A 6,000-nucleotide genomic window follows, 5' to 3' on the forward strand; every position below is an offset into this window, starting at 1 on the left:
CAGAGCTTTGTCTCTGAATACGTCGGACAGACGTTCTCGCGTCTGCGGCGCTGTTGCTGAGCCGGTCATCGTCACCGGCGGCCTTTCACCCACTTGCGTTAAACCGCGGTTGCTAAGGCGCTCTGCCTTCTAGATTTTCAATATATGCGACCAGGGCTCTACAACGGCCGCAAGCTATGATCCCCCACGACCGACTAGCACGAGCGCCGCAGATGCGACACAGTCTGTCCGACACAGAGGTTGCCTAATCGGCCGTCCGTGCCTGCTTCTTCACATATATTTTACCGCGCCGGCAGCCAGCGTGCGAGGGTAAACAAACTCGACCCCACTCCGCAATGCCGGCACGCTTAAGCACAAACGCCTACAACACGCGCTGAGAAACCTCCTCCGTGGTGCCTAGGCTGAGCCATATTGAAGGAGCAAAAGCCCCCAAATTTTCTCTCTCGCGCCCGCTCTTACTGGCGCTTGCGTACAAACGGCTGGCGATCCCTCAAATGAACGGCTCGTAGCTTCGTGTTGCTACTTCGTCTGCTACACCTGCGCGTACTTTGCGATGTCCTCGCCATCATCGTCGTCCTCGTTTTCGTCCAGCGGCGATTATTTCCTGCAGGCGGGAGTCGCATCCGTATTAGATGTGGCCACAGATGTTCATATTAGTATTTATTTAGAAACTCTATGGACGTGGCCAACAACTTTTGATTGTATCCACTATAAAGCAGCGACTCCGAAAGTGTGGCTAGCGACAGCTATCAATATGCGTACACACTGCTACAAGTAGTGCGAACTATTCGTCGAGAGCCGTTTGGGAATGAAGGCTATTCCAGGAGCAGGACACAAGGCGGAGTAAAAGTGTGCACAGCATCAGGCTTGGGGGTACGTAGTCTTGGCGGAAAATCATCGCGGACTGCTCTAAACTCGGCGGGTTTTGTTTATACCAGGCACGCTCGAAATGAAACGATCAAACCTGGCTGCTCTTGAGCGGGGTCCATTTTAAGCTTCCAGCGGCGTGCACGAACTCAGACCACTTCTGCCGCTTATCGACGCCGACGGTAGCGAACGCACAATCCAGGCGAGCTGGTGATCGCTGGGACACGGTACAGGCCTAGCTCACTGGCCGTAGGATCCGAGGCTGACGGCCCTTGCGAACCGTCTGCAGCTCGTAATAAAGAGAGAAGTGGTTCTTGTGGAGGAAAGGAAGAAAGGCTAGCACTATCTTCTGCAACCCTTGTGGGAGCACGGCTCAGCGCCAGCAGAGAGGGGGATATGGGAGTAAAGGAGATAGAAAGTAGGAGGAAGAGAGGTAGAGGGGGTCACCATGGCAGCAACGGAGCAGCCCGGTCGGGAGGGCCCAGTGGTTTCGACCGGAGGAGTGGGCTGGTGACAGACCATAGGAGGTGGTCCAGCAGAAGCGAAGTTGTGGCGGATCAGGAGGCCCGAGGTGGTGGGTTAGCCGTTAGGCTATCCGCCTTTGTAGAAATTTCCTAGAGTCTCGCCGAGAGCCCCGACAAGTCGAGGTACTCGACGACACTTAGGAAGGCTGGTAACTGATTACGACCGGGGAAGAGGATGTCTTCCTGTCGGGAACATGGGAGCCCCAGGTGGTGGAACTCCTGCAGAAGTCGGCCACGGTGCTGCAGGTGAGCAGGGCAGGCCAGCAGGAGGTGCGCCAGAGTCTCTGGATCACCGCAGAAGGCACAAGCTGGTGAGGTGACTTTTCCAAGGTAGTGCCATCAGGCTGCCGTCCAGCAGCAGCCAACTGGCAGTCGTAGCAGCAACGTGGTATCCCTTCGTGAGAGGCCGTGGAGGCCGGCCGAGGGATACCCGTTTGTCCGGGTGGCAAGCGATGTTGTGCCGGCGCAGCCTGTGTCTCGAGAAGTCTGCGGCCGTTACAGCAGGGCTGAGGGCACTCTTTGAGTGCCCTCAGTCAAAGTCAGTCAAAGTGTCCTCAGTCACTCAGAGTGCCCGCAAAGGGCACTCTTTGCGAGTGTGTGTGCCTCTTCATTGCCCGGGATCCCCACGTGCGCCGGTAGCCAGTGCCGGGATAGCGCGCGCCTTGCGTCCTGAAGGGTCGTCAATCTTGAACACAGCAGCACAGCCCGGGCTCTGCAGGCAGAGCAGCGCCGCCTTGGAGTCGCAGAAGATGGCTGCCGGAGTCGCTGGTAGCTCGTCTGCCAGTAGGTCCACGGCAAGGTGGAGACGTGCTAGCTCCGCTGCGGTAGAGCTTGCATGTCCCGGGAGACGGCACAGCTTGCTCTTTTGTAGGGCCGGTGCAACGCAGGCTGCTGTGGATGAGCCCGTCTCCGGCATCACGGATCCATCGACGAAGATGTGTAGGTGACCACGAAGTCTCTCTTGCAGAACAGAGGCTGCCGTCTGCTATAGGGCACATGTTGGGGAATGGTTCTTCGAGCTACCTGGCTGCTCCATCGAGATAAGGACTGGTGGTCGCTGTGGTGAGCGAGGCTGTACGGCGTTTGCGGGCGTGTCCCCTATGACTTCCTCATAGAGGCCACACAGCCGTTCCATGTGGGATGCTGGCCGGGAGCGTAGGCGGGTCAGGAGGGCTTGACCATCTGCTTCATGGTGCAGGCGATCAATGTGTTTTAGCCCCTGTTGCAGAAAGAGTAGTGACAGGGGCCAGGCACCTGCCTCAGCAAGAGTGGCGGCCGCTAGTGAGGTTCGGGGAACGCCAAGACAGAGCCGGACTCCTGACCGGTGCTGCAGCTCCAGTTCCCGCAGGCGGGGTAGGGGCAACGCCACCAGAGGGAGGGCATACAGCAGCCGTGAGGTAGCTGCAGCTTCAAAGAGCTGTAGGGCCCACCTGGTGGTACAGCCCTGTCCACGGGCAAGGAGCTGCGAGATCGCCTTCCGGACCCGAAGTGCCGGGCGTACAGGGCCTTGGCAGCCAGCAGTCAGGTCAGCCGATGGTCAATACGCAGCCCCAGGTAGGTGACTGCCATGCTCCACGGGATCTGGACACCCTCTAGGAGCCTAATAAAGCACGTATATTCGTCAACACAACCAACGTCTGCACATTTATGTCGCTTTAAACTAGTTTTCCCGATGTCGTTGCTAGCGATGAGAAAACACGTTAGCCAGACGAGCCGCTTCACAGAGACGGTTGCAGCGGCAGTTGCGCAGATAACTTGCGAGTCAAAAATCACGCCAATGATTTACTATTTCGCCCAACGTTTTATGACATGCACGCTTTCGAGGTCGCTCTACTCTGAGTTATTTCGTGCCGGAAACAAATTTTAGCTGATTTTTCTGTGCTGCCGTCAGCCTCCCCCCCTCAAAAAAACTTGGAGGACGCTTAAGTTTCACCTCAAGAGTGGAACGCGATAGCGTTATCACACCCCGTTCGCACAGCCCACTCATTCGCTCGGCATGCTCTTGAGTCACACAAAGACGAAACGTGCGCCTGAGCAAGCGGAACAAACCAGAGAACTCGATGTCTCGGAGGGAGAAACGATCTACGCGAGCCAAAAGTCGTGATCGGCACGGACAGCCGGGCCGCGCCATGAAGGCGGACGCCTCGGTGGGATCGTCCTCTATCTCGCTTGGGAGCACCACGCAGACGCATGACTCCTCGCCAGCAGCAAGGATCACATCGCAGGGAAAGCGTTCCCACCAGACGCGCTACAGCGCAGCGATCACGTCAGAGGCGTCCCGCATCGGACCCTGCACCTAGGAATCGCGCTGTGAGCGGAAAGAGGAGCCGCGTCGCCTAAACTCGAGGGTTCCAGTGACGCACGCTGGAAGTTGGAAGGGGAGAGAGAGCGAGAAAGCTTATTAGCAAAGGTATTAGGGCATCCTCACACCGGTCTCCGCACGGCCCCAATGCGCTCAAACGAGACGAAGGGGAGAAGTGGGCGAGTGGCGCGCCACCTGTCAGGGCAGCACCGTACATTGCGAGGAGGGGGTCTTCTGTGTTTGCCGCAAGATGGCTCTGCGTGTGCGCCAAGCGCAGAAGAAATGTAGCGGAAACGTACTTCGCTACCCGTTTCACAGCGACTTCTCTAATTTACATGCTCATAATTACTGATATACACCTCAGTATAACTTTCTACGGCACGTTTCTAAGGTAACACCTCATTCACTAGAGGCGCTTTTGTGCCGTTTGAACCATCGAACTCATGGCTGAATGATAGCGTCTCCGTCTCACTCCGGAGACCCTGGTTCGATTGCCCCCCAGCCCATCTAGCAAGTTGTTTTTATTTATTAATTGCCTTCCGGGATTTTTCGCTCATGGCCACGCCGCCGTCACCGGCTTTTCTGCGACATGAGCTCCTTAACGCTGCCGCGTTAAACACCGGGGCTTTCGTAGCGGAGAGAAATTGCTCGCAGGGCCCTCCCTGGCGGCAGCGAAAACTCGTGACATAACGTTTTCTCGGTTGTTTACATTCCTTACTTGATGTCGATGTCGCTAGGTGCTACGTCTTGCGGTTGGCTGTGCGCACGCGTACCTGTGAACACAGAGAGAAGTTCATACTGTTGTACGGGTTTGGGCAGCAAGGCGGCATCGGCTTCCTTGTCCACCAAAGGGCAGGCCACGAGGTCATGAGCAGCAACTGCAGAGACATTCATCGTAGCCAAAGTAAAGACCGCTAAAATGGACACCATGAAGCAACCTCGCAAGGCTCTATATCCTCGACATAAACAAACAGCATTGTCATGCTTGGTGAACCCAAATGTGTCACAAGGAAATATGGTAGGTTAAGCACGTCTGTAGAGGAATAAGAAGTATACTGGCCGTAGGCGTTCATTGAGACGAAGGGCATTACTTCAGTACTTGCCCCAATAGTAAGCGTAAGTCCATTCACAAAACCTAAAAAGCCGTCGCAGCTGGCGACTTAAGATCAAATTTCTGCGACAGGTGGATACCAGTCTTACGAACCTAATTATAGCTTGCTGCAAACCGGAGTAGAGATGCAAGTGGCTGAAAAAAAAAACACATTTAACATTTCAGAAAAAAGTAATGTATTTTCGTTTTTTTTCAACCGTGCAGATAAAATTGAAAAAGAAAACAGAAAGAAACGGAGCCTCCCCGCAGAATTCTTTTTTTCTTTCGATGTGACTCCTCTCGGCGTATCTAAATGTTTCGTCAAAATAAGGAGTTTCGGAGTCTTCGAAGCACCTGGATCCACCAATGTGGGGACAAGGACTTTGCTTCAACCAACCCTTGAGCCCCTCGCCTGTCGCGTACTCAGATTCCCCCTTCTGCGGCATGTGGAAGAAACTGGGTCGGAATTCACTAAACGAACTTGAGGAAGCTTTAGCTCGAGTGCTCCTATCTAAATACATGTAAAAGGAGAATTCGTTTTTCTCGGCAACCACTGCACCAAATTTGACGAGGTTTGTTGCATTTAAAAGACAAACTTAAAATCTAGTGACTGTTGGTTTTGAATTTTTGAGTTAGGTCGTCACTTTTTTATTAAAGATTACCAAAAATTGAAAATTTTGAAAAAACGATACTATCAAGTTTACAACTCTCTAACTCAACCACTAAAAATGATAATACAATTATGTGAATTGCATCTAATAGTACATCTAAAGCGGACAAAATTGATATGTTGCACATGAATATGAAAAAATTTAATCATAGGGAAATACAACTTTTGCAAAACCGTTGTAACCAACGTAACAAATTCACGTAAGATGTAAAATGACATATTGAATTTGTCCGCTTTAAGTGATCTAATGGATGCCGTTTACAGAACGGCGATATCAGTTCTTGATGCAGAGCTATGAATTTGTAAACTTCGTGCTTCTATTTTTCTCAAACGGTCAAATTTTTGAAAATCGTTTTAAGAAAATTCAAGCCATAAATCGAAATTGCACTTCCAACAGTCACTAGAATTTAACTTTCTCTTTCTAATGCAACAAATTTCATCAAAATCGGTCCAAGGGTTATCTCATAAAAACGTTTTTGCGTTTTACATGTATTTGAATAGGCCGCGTCAGAGTTGGGCCTGAGCTAAAGCTTCCTCTTAAGAACAA

This window comes from Dermacentor variabilis, chromosome 5, assembly GCF_050947875.1.
Source record: "Dermacentor variabilis isolate Ectoservices chromosome 5, ASM5094787v1, whole genome shotgun sequence".
Classification (NCBI taxonomy): domain Eukaryota; kingdom Metazoa; phylum Arthropoda; class Arachnida; order Ixodida; family Ixodidae; genus Dermacentor; species Dermacentor variabilis.